This window comes from Lissotriton vulgaris, chromosome 9, assembly GCF_964263255.1.
Source record: "Lissotriton vulgaris chromosome 9, aLisVul1.2, whole genome shotgun sequence".
In the NCBI taxonomy this organism is placed as follows: Eukaryota; Metazoa; Chordata; class Amphibia; order Caudata; family Salamandridae; genus Lissotriton; species Lissotriton vulgaris.
Window position 1 is genome coordinate 1077538076 of NC_141697.1, and position 21903 is coordinate 1077559978.

A 21903-nucleotide genomic window follows, 5' to 3' on the forward strand; every position below is an offset into this window, starting at 1 on the left:
GTGGCTTCCGCCTGCCCGGAGGAGGCGGAAAATCCTCCATCCTAATCGGCCCCTAAGTTTGAATTTTTCTATCAATTCTGTCCTTCTATGGTAAACGCTAATTTCTGTTTTATTATAATGTTCAATATGTAGTTTGATCGTTTTGAATATTACATATATATATTTATTAATAATTAGATTGTTGTATTAATGTGTGCAGTTTATGAAGTAATCTTTTTGCTCCTATGGTTATGTATTTACTTATATATTTTGTTGGGTGGATTATAATTTTTTGGGTGATGTGAGATAATTTTCTGTTAAAACATGTATATATTGTTTAATGTTTATTGCAATTATTTGTTTAATGTAACTAGTTATTTTTGTATGTTTATTAAAGATAACATAATTGTTTTGGTCATATTATTTTAGTCAATATTGTGTGAGGCGATATTTTTGACAAACGATATGTTTATTTAAAGGTAACAATATTTTTGCTTCCGATATTTGTGTTAACGGTATAAGTAAAAATCTATATTTTAACAATATTTGTGTTCTTGATATTTGTGTTTTTATAAGTTAAGTATAGGAAGGCGGCCAGTTTGTTAACACAATGTATTTTCCAATATTTTTGTATATCAATATTGTGCACATTGATATTATGCCTGTGCTCCCTCTGTGCAACGTGTGCACCTTTTATTTGTGTGTGAGGTGTCTAAAGCTCATACATAGAACAACAATTCTGAGTTCATTTATCAAATAAAGAGAGCACAAATCAGAAACAGTGAACAGAGATTTTTCTCTCTACATCTTGTTCTGCCTAAAGGTCATGAATTAACTCTGGGAAATTCCGGGTCATATGTAAGAACCTCAGACACATACCATACAAAAAAACAGGTTCTTGCCTCTGCCCTGAGCCAGTGCAGCTCTACATGACAAGGCCCCAGGCGTTCCCCTTCCTCCAGAGCAGCTTCAGACTTATTTCTCTCCTTTACAGATGCTAATAACTTTCAGACAAAGCGCCTCAGGAAGACGAGACTAGTCTGAAAGGGTGTGCATTCTTCGGTAAAAGAGAAACGTGTTACTTGATTTTCAGTTGGTTGCAACTTCTCAAGTGATGCAGGCAGGTGGGGCACCTTATTCATGCCAAGCACCATTTACCATACCAGAATTAAAGTAACTTTATTTAAAATTAAAATCCTCAGCTTTAGATTTCAGCATGCAGTGGACCCCGGAGTTAGGGAAAATATACCCTTGACAAATTCGTCCAATTCTTGCACTGGTTGTGAGTTGAGTGCAACTAATTTAGCAAAGGTGATGTGTATCTGTCCTGCTCTCTAGGGATTTAGGTGTCTTTCCCAAGACAGCATGGCAACTCGTGATGCTGCTGTGCTGCCTACTACTCCAGGGCTCCCTGTGAACTATGGATGTTCAGTTTAAAGGGACGGCTGCACGTCTCACCACACACACATTTCTTCTGTGCGGAGCTTAGCTATTGTGTGCAGAGGAGCTAAAGAATGTGCAGTCACCACTCATAGATGCCCAGCTCCCCTGTAGTAACAGCTCACACCTCAGGTAAGTTGAACTTCAAGTTTAATGAGTAAGCAGAAGTAAAACAGTGCCTCCAAGATGCCAGAGCTGAGACAAACTGAACGTTCTGAAGGGGCCTTCACCTGAAGGTTCTAAGAATGTACCACTAGTCTGCAAGAGGGAAGGGGTGAGCGTGGGAGGGGGACAGAGAGATTATAACACATCTCCCTACCGAACACCGAGAGGAAGGAAGAGTAGATGAGAAGAGAGGGGGCCAGAGAGCGGGAGGGAAAAGGAGTAGAGAGGAAGGAGAAGGGAGGTGAGAGAAAGACGAGCAAGGTTAAGGGAGAGGGTAAAGGGAGGAGCACCAAGGACCGTAGAAAACAGGGTAAGGGTAAGTGACCAATAATAAGCAATAATGACTGAAAGCTTGCGATATCACAAAAAGCTTATAAAACAGTAATATGATAATGCAATTCAATACATGTCATACTCTTTGTGCCAGAACGGCGAGCTCCTGGATCTGGTTCCTAACCTTCCCCTGCTGTCTTCCCTGTCGGGACTCTGGTGGGGAGACTGCTCCCAACTTTGAGTGGTACCCCTTCCCCAGGCCGGTGCAACTTGGTCCTGGCTCCACATTTTACCATCATTAAGAATGACCACATTTTTCCTGACTTTTTCTGACAGACTCTTCCACACTTATTTCACATTTCTACTGGCAGGAAGCAAGTTAAGTCATATGCCCAATAGATAAACAAATATTAGTAAACGTTTTAGGGCCTGATTACAACTTTGTTGGTGAGGCAGAGGGCCCCCACGCCAGGGTCCCGCTGCCACACCACAAAAGCCGTCCACCAACCACCCACCACATTAGGAGTTTTCTCCTGGTCTGGCGGGCGGTGCTTTGGTGGTTCCAGGCAGTGAGGCTTAGAAAGGCACCGCAATGGAAACGGCAAAGCACATTCCTGCACAGACCAAAATGCACATTTTTGTGCATTTCATTCCGTGCAGGAACATGGCAGTGCATAGAGACAGGGGGCACACATGTGCCCCCTGCATGCACCCACATGCACAACGTCATCAGGAGGCCCTGTAGGGACACCTTGATTTTGTCACGTCACCCTTTTTCATGGCGGGCTCACCGCCATGAAAAGGAGGGCAGAGAGGAAATTCATAGTATGCTAGGTGGTGCAGTAGCTGCACTGCCAGCATATTATGACCTTTGACCATTGCGCCACTGCCATGGAATCATGGATCCCGGCAGTAGCAGTGGTCCTGTGGAACTCCCACTGCCTTAGTCGTAATATGAAGGGTGGACCGCCATTCCGGCGATCCAGGGACCGCCACCATGAGTACAGCCGACCCATGGGCCACCAAACTCGTAATTAGACCCTTAATTTTCAACACTTTAAAAACACAGAAATAAATATAGAGATATAAAGATGAGCACAATATGTCTGATTCTTTGTAAGACAGCCTAAAAGACTATAATGTATATGCAAAGATTGATGTGGTTAATTATAGTAATAATAATTACAAGGTTCCAATCTTATGGCTTACAGGCTGCAAGCAGGTATTAGCATTTGTTGCATAACCCAGTAAGCGCTTTTACTTTGTCTGAATCTTTTGGCCTGCAGATTACATTGGTATCTATGCAACATCTACACAGAAGTCTTAACCTGCAGGTTACGTGCCGTGCTCTGCAGCAGGAACAATAACTGTATGCCAGTTTTATGATGATTCCAGCTTGTGGCTAGCAACCACAGATCTCAGTATTAAATTAAATGTAACCATCTTTATGGTGCATTTCAGGTTGCGGATGACGAGTTTAGTGGGTGTAGTTTGTGGCAGGGGCGGTGCTTGCTCAATTGAGTTTGTCGAGCTAGCGTATGTGCTCTTAATAAACCTAGTTGTGTGGTAGATGTCTCTGTATCAATCAATCAATCAATTAATCAATCAATCAATCAGGGTTTGTGAAGAACACTACTCGCCCGTGAGGGTCTTAAGGCGCTGGGAAGTCACTGCCAGATCTACAGACTAAATCCTCAAAGTTCGAAGACTCGGATGAAGAAGAATGATGGAATGGTAATGCCCTGATAGCCTCATGTGATCTTCATAGCACTGGTCCTCTCATCTGTATCCCACACTTCACCTCTCTTCTCCCATCCATTATCAACTGATATCTGCCTAGATGGACTATACCCCTTGAGTGGAGATAGCATTCCTGATGTAAGGCAAAGCTACAAATCTAGATGGCAGTGCTAGGTTAAATTAAATTGGGCCCCCCACCGCGCTTTTCGCGGATCTGTCACACTTTTCCTTCTGCCTTCGTGTTTGGCGCTGGGCTGCCTGGTGAAGGTTTGGCGCTGGGCTGCCTTGGAGAAGGTAGTAGCACGCACGCGCGCTATACTGCTGATTTGTTATCTTCAGCGCTGCTGTTATTTTAAAATACCGCTTTTGTATTTGTGTTCATCTAATTTGCATTTCCCCTGATTTTAAATGCAATCTTTGTCTGCCCTCTCACTTGCACCTTAAATTGGGCCCCCCACCGCGCTTTTCGCGGATCTGTCACACTTTTCCTTCTGCCTTCGTGTTTGGCACTGGGCGCCATCTTGGGGGTGTTGTGTTGCGAGTGTGCCACCTGTTTGAGCGCTCTAGCGCTCACTTGGAACACAGGTGAGCCCTATTTAAGGCGAGCTAGGCAGTAGCTCTGCCTTGGAGAAGGTAGTAGCACGCACGCGCGCTATACTGCTGATTTGTTATCTTCAGCGCTGCTGTTATTTTAAAATACCGCTTTTGTATTTGTGTTCATCTAATTTGCATTTCCCCTGATTTTAAATGCAATCTTTGTCTGCCCTCTCACTTGCACCTTAAATTGGGCCCCCCACCGCGCTTTTCGCGGATCTGTCACACTTTTCCTTCTGCCTTCGTGTTTGGCGCTGGGCGCCATCTTGGGGGTGTTGTGTTGCGAGTGTGCCACCTGTTTGAGCGCTCTAGCGCTCACTTGGAACACAGGTGAGCCCTATTTAATGCTCGCCTCCTGCGCGCAGCGGTGACGCGCAGCGGTAGCGCCGGACTCTCGCCGGAGTCAAGCCAGAGTCCTGCCCGTCTGCGCCCGTCAGCGTCCAGGAGGCGGGCGGAGCGGCGGGTGGGACTCTACCACCAGGGATGTGTCCCCCTGGGGCCCCTGTCCTGCATTATTCCCCTCTTGCACTTCGTTCTCTTAACCCTCAGGGCTCAGGCTGTCGCACTGTCTTTCCCGGACGTCATCTTGGGAAATCCTGCTGCCCGGGCTGTGGTTGGCGCCCGACCCGCTCGCTCTCTTCACGGCCGAACAATAACACCCGTAGTGTGAGCTTCGGTTGCATGCTATTAAACACCAGGTCTGCATGTAAACATGCGCAAGACATCTTTGAGCTACTAGACATAGAGAAGCCACTATGTCTTATGCTCACGGAGACGTGGTGGGGTGATTCCTCTAACCCTGATGTCGCCATGGCAATCCCGCCTGATTATAACATCTTCAGGAAGGATAGAGCCAAGGGAAGGGGCGGCGGAGTGGCACTGCTGGTCAGGAAAGGCACCCCGTGTGCGATCCTACCAGTAACGGACATCCGAGGCTCGGAGACTCTAGCCTTTTCTATTATTCTATCGCCGCATCAATCCTTCAAGGGACTGCTCGTGTATAGGCCACCTGGTGCACCCGGCACTTTCTTTGAAGATCTGGATTCGGTGCTGGTGGGGCTGGCCCTGAAAGCGGAACACTGTATCGTGGCAGGGGACTTCAACTTTCGGATGGATGATCCATCCGACCCTGCTGCCATTAAACTTTCTGAGGCGCTGACCCCGCTGGGGCTGATCCCCTATGTACAGGAGCCTACGCACGAGAAGGGGCACACTCTTGACCAGATATTCTCGTCCTCCCCTCTTGAGGACATAGAGATTACTCCCGTCTTATGGTCAGACCATTTTCTTGCCAAATTTGTGATTAAGGGCATAGTCAAACCATTGCCTATCTTGGCACTTCAACAGGGTCGTGTCCATAGGGCATATCATCGAGTAACCCCAGAGATGCTGGCTCAGGCAGCAATGGTCCATCCTTGCCCCCTCTCTGGCGATCTAGACAGGGATCTGCAGACCCTGCAGGACTGGCTTTTTGACAGGCTAAATGATCTTGCCCCGGAATTGACATCTCGCCCGACACCGAAACGGGTCTCTGCGCCTTGGTTTACCGTTGCACTGTCGGCTACGCGGCAGCAGTGCAAGGTAGCCGAAAGAGCCTGGCGGGCACATTATGATACTGGTGCCAAGCAGACCTACAAAACGGTGGTTAAGGCTTATCACCGGGACATCCGCCTGGAAAAAAAAGCATATTTAGCCAGGAGAATAGAAGCTGCTTCAAACTCCTGCAAGGAGATTTTCTCCATTGTGAGAGAATTCACTTCTCCATGGTCTAACACCTCGGACAAGAAGCCATCAGGCACCTGGGCTACGGACCTTGCTGATTTCTTTACGAGCAAGATCCAACGCATTCAGGAGGCATTCCTGACACCAGTGTCCACGGTTCAGATTGAACCTGACATCACCGCATCACCACCGGCCAGGCCAGGTGTGACGCTGAGTGTGTTTCCACCGATCTCTGCTACTGACTCCCTAGCTATAATGGGCAATTTAAAATCAGGCTCACCCCTTGACCCATGCCCGGCTAAATTTCTAGCGAAAGTGGCGGAGGTGATTAATCCACTGGCCAACCCGCTGTTAAATCTTTCGCTGAAGCATGGAGTGGTCCCACAAGCTTGGAAACAGGCAATGGTGATTCCCTTGCTTAAAAAGCCTGGCCTAGATCCGAAGGCCCCAGTTAATTATAGGCCAATCTCTCTGTTGCCGGCTCTCACAAAGATTTTGGAAAAACACGTACAAGGTGTGTTGTCCAATTTTCTTGAAACTAACGAGATCCTGCATGCCACCCAATCGGGCTTTCGTCCCCATCTTAGTACAGAGACTGCGCTCCTCGAGGTCTCAGAAACCATTAAAGGAGTTCTGGACACGGGGGGCAAAGTCATGCTGGTAATGTTAGATTTGTCGGCGGCGTTCGACACCGTTCCCCATGATGGTCTTCTCGCCAGACTCTCTGAGATAGGCATACGGGGGACGGTGTTCGATTGGTTTTCTTTCTTTCTTGCCGGCCGCCGGCAAACAATCTGGGCCCCGCCGGATTCCGCCGTGATGCCGCCTCTGGGAGTCGGGGTCCCTCAGGGCTCTATTTTGAGCCCGACCCTCTTTAATATCATTATGACCCCATTGGCGGCGCTGGTGGAGTCATTGGGTGCCCAGATCGTATCCTACGCGGATGACACCCAGCTCCTCTTCTCTTGTAAGAGAGGAGGTGACTTTGATGGGGAGAGTATTCGGGATTGCCTTGGGGCTGTTTTCCACTGGTTCCATCTGAACAGCCTCAAGTGCAATTCCGATAAGTCCGAGGTACTTTTCTTTGGGTGTGACACAGAGCCAGACTGGCAGGCCTGGTGGCCAATGAATATGTTCCCTCCGTCTCGTTCCTCTCAGGTTGCCAAGAATCTGGGGGTCAAGATGGATAATAGGCTAACCTTGAAATCTCAGATCTTGGGGGTGTCGGGCACTTGCTTCGGCATCCTTAGGATGCTGCGAAGGTTTCTGCCCCTGCTTTCCGAGGAACACAGGAGACTGACAGTCCAGGCTCTGATTGGGTCCAGGTTGGATTACTCCAACATTCTTTACCTGGGCCTTCCAGAGTATTTGCTGCAGCGGCTTCAAGTGGTGCAGAATGCCGCTGCAAGGGCAATTTATGGTCTGAACAGGCGTTCCAGTGCCTCGGGCCTGTTGAAATCTTTGCACTGGCTTCCCATCCGCAAGCGGATCGCCTTTAAGACTCTCACCCTGGCCTATAAAGCTCTTCATAAGGGGGGAGCTAAGTATCTCCAAAAGAGACTGGTCTTTTATCAACCGACCAGGTCTCTGAGGTCAGAATCCCTGTACTTGGCAGTTGTTCCACGTGTAAAGAAAGCGCGCCTCGGAGGCCGCTCTTTTGGATTGTTGGCGCCACAGCTGTGGAACTCTCTGCCGCTTGCTCTGCGGGGAGCCACTAGTCTGCTGGCCTTTAGAAAAGCCCTTAAAACTTGGCTGTTCATTCAGTAGTCTGTCTGTTGTAAGTTTTTTGTCTGGCACTCTGGTTTTTTTCTTTTATCTGGTGTTATGTTATTATGTCGCAGTTTTCCTTTCTCCAATAAAGCGCCGGGACACTCTTTTTGAGTAGCCGAGCGCTATATAAATAAATAAATAACATAACATAACATAACAGGTGATATTATTATAGCTGATAAAGATTGCCCCCTCCCACCACCCCACTCTCTAAACATTTTGGGAAGGCACTTGTGTGCTATAATAAGCCGTCCATGGTGTTGTCACTAGTCAAAAATGTTGAGAGCCACCCCTTGCTCTAGCAGCTTAAGAGGGCGTAACCACTAAAAGTTGATGGGTTTTGGCCTCTTCGGTCTGCAGAGCAGCAGGCAAACGCTCATAAAACGCTTTAAAGGCTTAGCAGGGCAGGGCTGAGAGGTGGGGTGAAGTGCTGCTTTGTAAACCAAGTTCAGTAAAGGAGAAAGAGGAGGATATTATGCAATGCAAACAAAGAGCAAATGGCCAGATAGAATAGCAAATAGCGGACGTAGGAGAGAGAAAGGCAGGCAAGGAAAATAGTGTGAGTAAAAAAGAACTGCGTAATTAGAAACTAGACAGGAGGAAGGAGACGGAAGAAAGGGGGAAAGAAATGAAAGATGGAAGGAAGGAAATATTCAAGGATGGATGAAAAAAAAACCTGAAGGGTGAGTGCAAGAACGGATTTTTAAATAGAAGGGTGAAAGGGCCACTAGGTGAAAGTATGAAAGAAAAGGGGAAATAGCTGGTTCAGAGTTGGATAGCCAAATGGAAGGATGGACAGAAGAGTGAAAAGATGAATGGCTGGAAGAGTGAATGGATGGACAGCTTTATGCGTGAAGAGAATGGTCATTAGATGGATGGATGAATGGATGGAAAATGGAAAGATGAAAATATACAGGGGTGAAGAGATGGATGAATGCAAACAGGTGGTGGAATTAAAACGGATGGTGAGAGTATTGAAAGGATGGAAAGATGGAAGGATGGAAGGTGGGTGCAAGGGTGGCAGCGTGGATGGAGAGAGGAGTGGTTGTGAGGGTGAAGAGAACTGGTCTAAGCAAGTTCAGGATTACTGGCTTTATTAGCTCTTTGTCATTAGAAACTTGTTTCAAACCGGGGATATTACATTTTCTGGCTTTTCCATTGGCCATTACTGCTTCGGAAGCAAGTCGCTATCGTACGAAATCAGCTTAGCAATATTTAGCTTGGACGGTGAATTGTGATCAGTTTAGGTTTTTTAACGTTTGTACATCATGGTTAGCATATGGCATTGTATTATGCACCTACAATGGTATTTTATTATGAATGAATTGTGATAAGTGGTAGGATGAACATTCAGATGAATGAAATTATAATGTATCAATGACCAATGGATAACTGTTATTAGTCTAGTAATGGTGCTTCACGAGCTGAACGTCAATAAACGTAATTGTACTGTTAGCCGAAGCCACCAAGTTGTAAATTCTTCAGCCTGAATGCCTTCTCACTGGAGTGCTTGTGCAGGGCTGGGTTTAGGGCTGTGCGATCGATGCAGCCGCACCTGGCACCAGTGCTGGCCTTGGGAGAGGCCCTGTGTTCAGAAATACCTTCTGGTTTTAAAAGCATCTGCTGTTTCCTTGTGTGTCTAGCAGTTTACAGAAAATAATAAAAATGTCAAGATAACTACGAGATTTGTATTTCTGCTGGAGAGAGATGGAAGTTTTGTCTAGTGGCAGCTCTGAATCACCATAAAGTAACACAGAGGGTTGATATATCTGCTGCACAGAACTTGTACACATAGATCACATAATGGTAATTCTCATTGTTTGTGTAGCATTTTATATAGAATGATTTACACATGTATAATTCATTGCCTCAAGGGCCACCCTAAATGGAGTTGACTGGGACAGCACCCTTGGCAGAAAGAAAATGTGGTGTTTGGTGTGGCGGTCATTGCTGTGGGGTGGCAGGAGGTGTAAGGAAGATGGAAACATAACATAACATAACAGGTGTATTTGTAAAGCGCACAATTACCCGAAGGTGTCCGGCACTGAATAACAGATGTTTATTGTTACCCAACTCAATGGTACACATTTTATTGACCTCAAATGGATGAAAGGCTGAGTGGAACCGCCGGGATTTGAACCTGTGACCATGAGGTCGAACACAGGCCCCTGCAGTGGCTGCTTTAGTCCACTGAGACCACCAGACCCGGAAAGAGGGTAAGGGGGCTCATAGGGTGCTAACAATTAAGCTGAGGTACATTAAGGGCTGATTAAAAAGTCTTTAACAGGACCTTTGAGACCAAGTGGGATGTACAAGCTGCTGTTTTCATGACATTAAATCAGGTAGATGTTTGATGCGCTCCTCGAAATATTGGTACCCCAGACCTGGGCCCACCTTGCCCATGCCCAATGGCAGTCCTGAATGCCTCTGTACAATGTGTTGTGTGATGTAAAGTGCTCTGATACCTTAGGGTTTGTATGAGTAGCTGTTAGACCTGGCATCATTGGCGTGAGTCTCCCTTCCATTTTTGACGGATTGCCTCCTCTGTTTTGATATGTTTTAGCTGAATTTATGCTTTGGGCACTGTGCCACTGCTTATCAGTGCCACAGTGCAAGTGCTCCCTATGTTAAATTGATGTACTAATTGGTTATTCCATGATTGGGTTATTTGATTTATCTGTCGGCCCCTAGTACAGTGCACCATGTGTGCCCAGGGCTTGTAAATCGAATGCTGCTGGTGGGCTTGCAGCACTGGTTGTGCCACCCACAGAAGCAGCTTGTAAAGTGTCTCGGGCCTGCCATTGCAAGCCCTGTGTGCAGTCTAGCACTGCCATGTCAACTTGGCCAAGTGCACCCACTTGCCAGTCCCTAAACCTTCCCTTTGCTTCATATTAGACACCCCTACTGTAGGCCCAAGGGCAGGGTGCATTGGAAGTATAAGGTAGGGCATGCTCTGATGTGTGTAGCATGTTCTAATAGTGAATTACAGCCATTTTAGTTTTTCACTATTGAAGGCTACCCATTCTCATAGGCCAGAATGGGCAGTTAGATTATTACATTCTTATAATCCTAACTGACTAAGGGAACATGGTAGAAATTCGAATTTAGTATGCCTGAACTCAGAATAATAAAATACATCTTTTAGTAAAGTTTATTTTACTATACTGTGTTTGCAAATACCCCTTTTAGAAAGTAGGTATTTGCTTGCTTAACCATTTGAGCCTGCCTCTGCTGGGTTGTGTATTCATTTTCTGGGTTTGTGAGTGACAGGGCTGGTTGATTCCTGGAGACAGGCTGGGGCAGCCCAGTGGTGAATAGAGAGATCTGCATCTAGATGAGAGGGAGGAGTTGCACCTGGGACCTGAAAACGGCTGGGCCTTCCCTCTACAATGCTGGCTCCACCCCCTGTGGCTTGTGTGATGTCTCTGCCCTGCACTGTGAAAGGAGAGGAGGAATCATGTCAACAGAGTGCTCCAGAGCTGTATCGTTCCTCTGCTTTGCTGGCTCCACCTCCTGTGGGGCGGCTAATGTCTCTGCCCTGCACAGTGAAAAGAAGAAGATAGTCATGTAAAAAAGTGCTCAGGAACTGGTTTGCACTAGGCAGAGGCCTCTCTGCCTTCAGAGAACAATGGATTTTGGGGTATAAACATTGGGACCCTGATCCCAAGAAATTAGATCACTTCTGGAAAAGAAACCTTTCTGCCAAGGAGAAGCAAGGAAGCTGCAGGAGTTTGGACTGCCCCTCTGCCAGTGTGCTGTTTGCTGGGTTGGCCTGCAGTGGTTGCTTCATTGCCAAGGGAAAGGAGAATGAACTTTGTAAGGACTTTCATTTACAGAATATTCTCCAAGGGCTTGAACTGTGCTTGCCTCCTGCTGAAGTCTCAGGGACCAAAGACTTCACCTCCAGCTCCCTCCTGAATTTCCTTGCTGGGAATTCTGACTCTAGTCACTTGTGCGCCGCTGGGAGCTGGAAGCGCGACGCATCGAGAAGAAGCGTGTCGCCACCGCATCTGAAATCATCGCAACGCCGGAGAAGTGAGCCTTCACCGCTTCTCCTTGGAAGCGTGTGTTCATCGAAGTTGCCTGCTGTCGCATCACCGGAGAAGCATGACGCCATCGAGAGAGTCACCATCGCATCACTGGAGAAGCATGTCGGAGAGCCTGTTGCGACTCCAAATACAGAGTCGTCGCAAGGCTGCCAGGGTATCATCGCATCGCTGCATCAAGGGCACCATCTTCACGCATCGCAACCGGATTATCGCATTGCATCAAGGCACCATCTTGCGCACTGCAACAGGCCCACAGGTCGAGAATCTATGCATCACCTTCGCACCGGTAAGGCTCACGACGAGTCCCCTACTCTGCGCAAGCATTGAGGAAGGACGCAACCGTTTCCCCGGGTCACGGAATCAACGCATCCCCCCTTTTGCGAGCCTTTTGTTCACTTTGCGTTACGCATCCAGGTACTTTGTTGAGAACTTTGTCGCATTTAACAGCAACTTGAACTAAGAGACTTTAATCATCTTTTAAGTAATCTTAAGTGTAGTATGGTGGATTTTTGTTGTTTGTGGTCTTGTGTTTAAGTCTATATAAAGAATACTTATTTTTATAAAACCCGTGCTCTGTCAATCTGTAGTGTTATTACTGTATTACTGTGCATCTTCACAAATGCTTAACACACTGCCTCTGAGATAAGCCTGTCTGCTCGTGCCAAGCTACCAAGGGGGTGAGCAGGAGTTATTAAGGAGTGTAATCCCCTTATCCTGACTTAGAAGTGAGGGTCCCTATTTGGACAAAGGTGAATACCATTGCCAACTAGAGACCCCCAGATCTAACAGTAGCGCTGCAAAAAAATGAAATGCATGTGAGAGAGAGCCAGCAGCAAAATGAGTGACGCTGCTGGAAGGTGGTAGCGAGGAAATCTGTGGAGAATGAGGTCACTGGAGGGGGTGGCAAAAAGAATTGAAGCACCAGGGACCTCTAACGCTAAAACCAGCCCCGTACACGTGCTATGCAGCAGCCTCAAAGCAATACAGACTTTTCCTTCCGTTTAAAAATGCATCCAAAAGCGCCCTTTTCACCCTTCTCCACCTCAAAAAACTTAAACCTTTCATTCCAGCAGAAGATTTCAGACTTGTTGTCCAATCACTGGTACTCTCCAGGATCGACTACGGCAACGCCACTTTGGCTGGCACCTCTAAAATCCACCTTGCCCCAATTAAATCAGTCCTTAACCTTGCTGCTAGACTCATCTCAGATTGCAGAAAATTTGATCACATCTCCCCCATCCTCAAAAATCTCAAATGGCTACCAATAGAAGGAAGATCCATTTACAAAATTGCCTGCATCACTCATAAAGCTCTCCACCAAAACACCCCTTCCTACCTTACAACAAAACTTCAGAAAGCAGGTTGTTCCAGACCCCTGAGAAGCACAAACTTACTTGTTCTGATCCCTCCAAGACTTAAATATCATAAGACCGAATCCTGCGCGTTCTCGGGTAACGCTCCCACAATCTGGAACTCTCTCCCAAAGGATATCCGCTGCAACCCCTCCTTCATCTCCCCAAAAAACAACTTAATATACTGCTTCTTAACAAATACTGAGGTATCTAATGTCACTGACACTATTCATGTACAAAGTATCATGATACCTAGCACTACGATAACATCCCTGGTCACTCCTCTCTTTCCTATTATGCTCTCCCTCTCCTCCTCCAATATACTCCTTCCCACTATGTCTCACCCTCGCTCCTCTTCCCTCTCTCCCCCTTCCATCTTTATTTATATACATTTTAAATTTCGATTTCCATGCTTCTCCTCCGCATTAGCCATGTCTGAACTCTCTACCACAATGAAACGCTTTCTTGATTGTTTTTATTCTACCTCATTGTTTGTTTTACACCTTCCTTGTAAAGCGCTCTGATACTCTCGGGTCCAGCAGCGCTATATAAAACCTTTGAAATAAATAAATACATTAATTAAAATTGTCCTCCTTCTGCCAATCCTCCTAAAAAATACTTTTCAAACTAGAAGAAGCTTCGTAGGCACTTTTCATTGGCAACCTTAGTAAGAAGGGCCTGCTTTACAGTTTATTCAATGAGGAACAGAGTAGAAACCTATTGAACACCATGGGCAGCCTTTAACACAATGCAAGAGTTTCTCTGAGATGTATACAAAGCAACTCCACTTGCCCCATTCCACATCACACAAGCATCAATAATGGTGTAATTTGATTTACCCTTGAAATTTAGCCAAAATGCAAAGTTTAACAGGTGGGGTGATTTTCTGTGAAGTTCGAAGCCACCTTATGCCATGCAGTTGCTGAGTGTGATTTGTTTTACAGATTTTTTTTTGGGTGGGGGTATAGTTAAGTTATAAATAAACCTGCCTCATAAGCTTATGCTACAAATCTAGATGTTTACATTAGAAGTTTTGAACTTATTGCCATCAATCAATTGATGTTGCTCCTTCTTTTTTGGAGACACATGCCCGTGCCTAGCTGGATGTCCAGAATGCCACGATATTCATTGACATCAGTGGAATACAGAATCAAATAAAATACAGTAGGTCCCAGAGGATTAAGAAACTCAGCCTTTACATGAGGTACAGTTTTCCCACTACTATGAATCTCTGTAGATTAAAACAACATTTTGGTTTTCTGAATTAACTCTCTGACATGTCCCATTGCTCATTGGCCAACCAAAGGACGCATGCACTGACTTATTTCCATGGACACTCTTGACTTCTGAATTTTTCTGGTGCAATTCCACCTGACCCTGTGTGAACCCCTAAACTTTTTCCTTTTTCATCCCATTTTTGGTTCTCCAATATGGACCGAAGTGTGCATACAAGCCTCAGGTCACAAGTGCTTCCCTTAATAAATACTACCTTCAACTATATGCAAGGAGATGATAGTAAAATGAGTCTGGACTGAAGCAATTGATGTATTTACTGCGCATATGAATTGTTATTAAAATTTCAATTTAAAAAAAAAAATTGGCATGTAGCCTATAGTGTCTGGCACATTTCTGCTACCAATTACATGCATTGCAAATTGAGACTGTTTCATTAGCATTTAAGTTCTTCCTGTGGCATCTCTTACGAATATGTACATGTATGGGTGTATCCACTGTGATGAATCGTTCACATTTGCAGTTATTTATGGTGAGATTTTCCTTTTGAATTAAATGTTAACCCCTCAGTCATCTCTGACATGCATTGCCAAATCTGGCTAGACCTTAATTCATAATACTAAAATTGGGGTATCTCTGTGTTACATCACTTCTTTGGAATGTGGTAGCTCTTCTTAATACAGCCCTGCCCAAGATTAGTCATTAAGCCTTAATCACGCGGGTGATTACTCGATTCCCTTTACTAGGCCCAGGTCAGCCCTGTTGGCTCTAAGCATGAGTCCTCCTCCCGTTGCTGAGACTCAACACATTGTTTCCTTTTCCTTTTGAATAACTGGAAAGACAGAGTGGGGATCAGCAGTCCTGTTCAACACACCTATAAGGATAATAGTATGAAACAAAAGTCAATTTTAAAGCTCTGTATGAAAGGAAACAAAAAGGAAGCAGGCAACTCTGGGTAGTTCCCAAGTTTAGGTAGAGCGCTGCTCCTTTCTATGGAGCTCCCTACAACACCACCAACACTCTGAATCTGCTCACACAAATGTCTGCTTTTTTATCAAAGTTTTTAAGTCCAGTCCAAGCTAGAAAGAGACAAAGCCTTTTTTATTTTTACAGCAAAGGAATAAAGTAGCGGGTTAGCTAGGGCCATCCAGCCCAGCTGAAAAAAATGACAAAAGCCTTTAACCACTCCAGGCACAGTATTTCAACTTTAGATTAGTAAAATACCACCCAGAAACAGACATTTGAGCAACCCTAAGGAGTATCCATTAAAATGGCAGGAATGTTACATATGATGGTTGGCAAGCACTGGCTATTGCAACGCATTCCTGTTAAAAAAAATATGTAGATGAACTAAATCATAGAAAATGGCATTCATAGTGAAAAATGTATGGTGTTAATTATGTTGGAAGGTACCACAGTTTGCCATGATCAGAATTGGCGTCTGCATACACGGTAAGCACAGGCTGTTGCAATGGAGACAGTGAGCCATTGTTGGGGAATATATGCGTGTGTGCGTGTGTGTGTGTGTGTGTGTTTATACACACACCGGACTAATGTGTGTGTGTGGGGGTGTGTGTGTGTGTGTACATATATAAATATATATATATATGTATATATATATATATATATATATATATATATATATATATATATGCACACATACATCATATATATATATATATATATATATATATGTACATAATTTCATCGCCTAATGACGACCACCAAACCACTCTGCTAAGCTTTACTATTGTCAGAGCTACTAGGATTATGTGCCATGGAGGACCAAATTCCAAATTGTGTGGCAAGTTTATTTTATTTATGCAGAAAAAAAGCAGCACATTGGCTTATTTTCGAGGGACATTTACAAACCACTCGGCTTCGGCGTCATGGATAATGTTGTCTCTAAAACTCCTGGAGTGCAATATTGGATCATATTACATTCATAACACTGTACTTCAACTTTTAAATGCACCTGTTGCCACATTAGCCCTCTTCCACTAAGAATTAACACTATACAACGTGTTTTCTTTTGGAATTATACCTGAGTTATCAAAAAACTAAATAAATAACTAGATAAATAAATACACGGTAAAAAAAAAAATTAAGTTCACCAAAGTAAAGTTTCTTTCTGCCTGTCAGAAAATGTCGTTGGAGTTCAGAGGACAGGCATGCAGAAAAACATGGGGTATTACCCCCCCCCCAAAAGGACCTGAGTCTGTTTCTAGTCGCCATAGGCACTCGCCCAAATGTGACAATTCAGTTTCAAAAATAACCCCTACTCCCACGTGCGAATATTCCTTATCTGCTGACGCTTTAACCCTGACCGCGAGGCTTTGCCACAGACCAGCAATTATCGGAGCTTTCCTGCTCAGTAATGCTGCACGGGAAGAGAGTTTTGACAAAGATGCAGCTCGTTTTCTGTTCTCTAGAAATATATTTCAGCAAGCCAGTCTTACCTTGGATCTGCGTTATGTTACCCTGCGGCACGGGGGGGCCCAGCCTGCGTGTGGGAAGTATACAGACGTGCCCCACGTTAGCTCAGCGCGCCGCGGCTGCCGTGCCCAGTGTGTACCGCCTGCGTGCAGGTGCAATGGGTCATTCGGTTGTTAGGGCGATGAAGGGCTGGGCCGACGGCGACAGCCTGCGAAGCCTGAATGTTATGCTCGCGCAGCACACCTGTAATTGACTCTGCTCTGCGGCTGTTCAGCTCCACCCGCTTAATGACCACAGGTTCCTGGAGTGATGTCTCAATAAGGCTTGCTCAATGCCTTTGTCGACTGCAGAGGCTGGAGTTACAGCCAGGTGACAAGGTGTTGCATGACAGTCTACGCGCCCTCGACGTTGTTATGCACATATATTGACTTGAACCTTTCACTGTGTTATCTCAAGCTAATATTTCTACCCGATCAAGTAAGTTCAATGGCATTCGCGATGTTTTTACTGTTCATTCCTGACGTAGTAGTTCGGCTTGTAGTGGAACTAGTTTGACGTGGTTTGGCTGGTGCTCATCCTACAGGTTGGAGTGCCCTGCCCCGGGGAGCAGGCACGCGCACTTCCGCATTGCGATAAGCATCGTCTGAAAAAGGACGGGGCCCAGACTTTCCCTGAAAGTGTGATCTTTTGCCGAACCAACAGTTAAGTCATTTGAGCTCCTCCTAAATCTTGCTTTCTCCTCTAAAGATGTTTTGCATGTTTCGCACCGACAGTATGCAGTTTTTCCTCTTTTTTTTGGCGGGGGTGGGGGGGGGGGGGTGCGCAGGTTGGCATAGAGGCGGGCCCCGCTTCTCTCCATAGCTCAGAGAAGAGGCCGAGCGACAGGTTAGTTAGCGCACATCCAGACGGCTTTATTAAAGAGTTAATGCTTTTACTGCCAGTGCTCATAGGCAATCGAGAGATGGCTTTCAATTGTAATCTTATATACACTTTACTAGAAGCCATTAGCCACGATAAGCACCCTTTAAAATCTTGGCCGGTTCTTTCAGTGAGGCGGCTCTGGCAATAGTTCATCAAGCCAGAGAGATAAACATCTTTTTGTTTCTTGTTCAACCGTTCCGTGGTCCCTTCATCTGGGATCAGGATACAGGGTGCACTGCCTTTTTCCTACAGCCCAAGGCAGGTTTGGCTAAAACTAAGAAACGTGAAAGTGAAGGAACAGAGGAGCTAGAGCACGAAAGAGCCGAGCCACAGTGCAATGTGTGAGGGAGAGAGGAGTGTTGTGGGCTCTAGGCCCACATGCTGCGCAAGGACTGACACAGGCACGTGGCTATGGTTATTCAACTGACCACGAGCACGTGCACTTGGGCCCTTTGATTAACAGGTTCACGCCACTTGTGACGCCTGTGAGGGATGCGTGTGGGGTGCAAGTGTGGCTATCAACTCTATGCCTGTCGAGACACTAGAACGTGTCGCAGGACATAACAAGGAGGTCAACCAGAAGAAATAGTAGTGCGCCAGGGAACGGGGAGGGGAACCTGACAGATGGGGCACCAGCCAACTGAGAAGTAAAGTAAACCAAGAGATTGCAATCTAAGGAACAATACTTCAACTGCGGACTGTAGGTTCCACACCTCATGCCTCTTTCATCAATTTGGGAGTCCTGTGCACTGAGAGCCTGGCACCAGCCGTTACATGGTGCCTCTGTGTTCCAGATCCTAAAAGTGTAATTATGAGTGGGTGTGCACCAGGCAAAAGAAGTCCAAAGCAATCTTGTAATATGTGAAGTCTTTATTTTGAATTGATTTTTTCACATAGTAATGACAAACTTCAGCTCAACCAACGCGTTTCGTTTTCCTCAGAGAACTACATCAGGGCTTAAGTTATGACAGCTAAATCTTGATGTCAGCAAGTGGATCGGTTTCCAAAGTAAGTTCTCCAGTGTGAAGTGCTGGGCACAAATGGGCTAAGCAGTGCCTAAAGCCTAGGGTCGGGGGTAAAGCAAAAATCAATTTAAAATAAAGACTTTACATATTACAAGATAGCCTTGGACTTCTTTTGCCTGGTGCAAACCCACTCGTAAATAAACTAAGAGATTGGATAACTGAACCAAGGATGAGAAGAGATGGAGAAGGGTTAGCCTGAAGGGAGAACAGGGAATGAACCTTAAGACTGGCAGTAAATCCGGGTGATGGAAGGTGCACTAGAGGAGAAGGGTAGCTGAACCAGTGGAGAGGGGAGATGAAAACTGGAGAGATAATTCAGGATAGAGAGGATGGTACCAGTGGAAGATGGACAACAGGGCAGGGGAAGGGACAGGTGAACCATGTCAAAGAACACGCTTACCCAAGGACAGCAGCGCTGAAACAGAGGAAAGAGTAGGCGGGCCAGTGGGCAGAGACATTTGGGGAGGAGTGTGGACCCAGGAAGAGAGCATGTGAGCCAGTGTATATAGCATATGGATCACGTGATAGAGGTGCCTCACACCAGGGAAAGAGGAAACGCTAAGGGGGGTCGATTAGTGTATCGGGCAAATATGAAGTGAACAAAGAAAGAGGAAAAGTGAACCCAGGGGCAGAGAAGGTGAACAAAGGTCAGGCAGGACCACCGCAAATCAAGAGCGAGAGGAACTGAACCAGAGTAGATGGTAGGTGGACCAGTGTTGAGAAGAGTACTACGTAAATCAACCCCTGTACTTTCAAAATTTCGCTCTTTTGAATTACTTGCACCTCATGTACTTTCTTGTCCAGTGCAAAACACTATATCTCTCCTAGGATTCAGATGCAGCATCTTATCAGTGTGAACATTGAACATCACTACTATCTGCTCACACCCCACCCCCTAATCTCCCCCATCTTCACCTCACATCCTGGGCACAACTGGCCCGTCTTTGTGAAAACGATTGTATGCTGTAATCCTATCACATTGTTTTGTCTTGTATGAACAAGCAGAAATCACTCTACTATTTCAACATGCTACCAGTGTTTCCAGCACAATAGTGTACGTTATATGTACCCCTTGTTAACAGATGTAGCACTTCTTGGGGGGGGAGGGCTGACAGCTAAGCAAACAAATGAATAGGAAGAGACAAAAAAGGGAGTGGTAAACATGGATAAAGTGGAAGAGAACTTGAGGTACGGGTATATGAACTGTAGGTCAAGTAGGCCAGGGATTGGAAACATGAATCAGTGGAGAAGGGGTGGTTGCAGCTGTGATAGGAGATGAGCCTGACGAGAGAATAGGTGAAACATAGGATAGGGGTTATCAACCAAGGGAAAAGGGTAAACAGTGAAAGGAGGGGTCTAACAGGGCTGCATGAGAGATGAATTGATTGAAAGTGAAATATAATCCAGATCAGGAGAAAAAGATGTGAATAAACCATAGAAGAACGTAAACTAGGGTAGACGCCTATTGAACTAGGGGAAAGTTGAGGTCGAGCTAAGCAGGTGAATGGAGAAACATAGGAGAAGAGAGGTGTACTTGAGGAATGAAGAGCAGCACCAGGTTTTAGGGGAGGCGGACCAGAGAAGACTAGAAGGTGCTGGCTGTCGGGGGGTAAAAGGTGCTCCTTGGTCTCTTGTTTCCGGTGTCTTGCTCCACAGTGATACAGAGGTGGTTTGCCAGTATACCACCAGCTGGGTAGGACACTGCAGAAGTTGCATAGAGAGGGGGTTGGAGCAGCCTTAGGCACCGATGCCTGTGATAGGCCAGTTGGTGTCCACCTTCAGCTGTTCATATATGATGGCACCATAGTAGTGTATTTCATCTCGGGTATAGTGGAACACCACAGGGCAAACATGAAGGCAATAGCTGCGGCACTCAATCCCTCTATGTTTGCGCTGGGACCACCCATTTTTAAGTAAGCTATGCAATATGGTGGTTTTCATTCCGTAACCTACTGTAATTACATCTGACTGGAGTTGAAATAGTAAATTGTATATGGTCACTGTCCAGCACCTTCCCTGTTTTTCATCTGACTGGAGTAGGAATAGTAAATTATATTGGGTCACTGTCCAGCACCTTCCCTGAGTTTCCTCTGGCTGGAGGTGGAATAGTAAATTGTATATGGTCAGTGTCCAGCACCTTCCCTGTTTTTCACCTGACTGGAGTAGGAATAGTAAATTATATTGGTTTACTGTCCAGCACCTTCCCTGAGTTTCATCTGACTGGAGTTGGAATAGTAAATTGTATATGGTCAGTGTCCAGCACCTTCCCTGTTTTTCACCTGACTGGAGTTGGAATATTAATTATACTGGGTCACTGTCCAGCACCTTCCCTGAGTTTCATCTGACTGGATTTAGAATAGTAAATTGTATATGGTCAGTGTCCACCACCTTCCCCGTTTTTCACCTGACTGGAGTTGGAATAGTAAATTATATTGGGTCACTGTCCAGCACCTTCCCTGAGTTTCATCTGACTGGAGTTGGAATAGTAAATTGTATATGGTCAGTGTCCACCACCTTCCCTGTTTTTCACCTGACTGGAGTTGGAATAGTAAATTATGTTGGGTCACTGTCCAGCACCTTCCCTGAGTTTCATCTGACTGGAGTTGGAATAGTAAATTTTATATGGTCAGTGTCCAGCACCTTCCCTGTTTTTCACCTGACTGGAGTAGGAATAGTACATTATATTGGGTCACTGTCCAGCACCTTCCCTGAGTTTCATCTGACTGGAGTTGGAATAGTAAATTGTATATGGTCAGTGTCCACCACCTTCCCTGTTTTTCACCTGACTGGAGTTGGAATAGTAAATTATATTGGGTCAGTGTCCAGCAGCTTCCCTGAGTTTCATCTAACTGGAGTTGGAACAGTAAATTGTATATGGTCAGTGTCCAGCACCTTCCCTGTTTTTCACCTGACTGGAGTTGGAATAGTAAATTTTATATGGTTAGTGTCCAGCACCTTCCCTGATTTTCACCTGACTGGTGTTTGAATAGTAAATTATATTGGGTCACTGTCCAGCACATTCCCTGAGTTTAATCTTATTGGAGTTGGAATAGTAAATTAAATTGGGCTAGTGTCCACCAACTTTCCAGACTTTTATCTGACTGGAGTGGTAATAGTAAATTAAATAGGATCATTGTCCAGCACATTCCCAGAGTTTTATCTGACTGGATTTGGAATAGTAAATTATATTGGGTCAGTGTACAG

General features: G+C 45.6%; 1 protein-coding gene across 1 annotated transcript in view; it reads right to left on the minus strand.

Annotated features, from left to right (window-relative positions):
• Window positions 1–17170, minus strand: part of FAM3D (FAM3 metabolism regulating signaling molecule D) — a 393825-nt gene extending 376655 nt beyond the window's left edge. The window contains exon 1 of the mRNA XM_086939065.1: window positions 16777–17170. The gene's annotated coding sequence lies outside the window, so the exon portion shown is untranslated. The remainder of the gene's footprint in view (window positions 1–16776) is intronic.
• Window positions 17171–21903: the final 4733 nt, after the last annotated feature.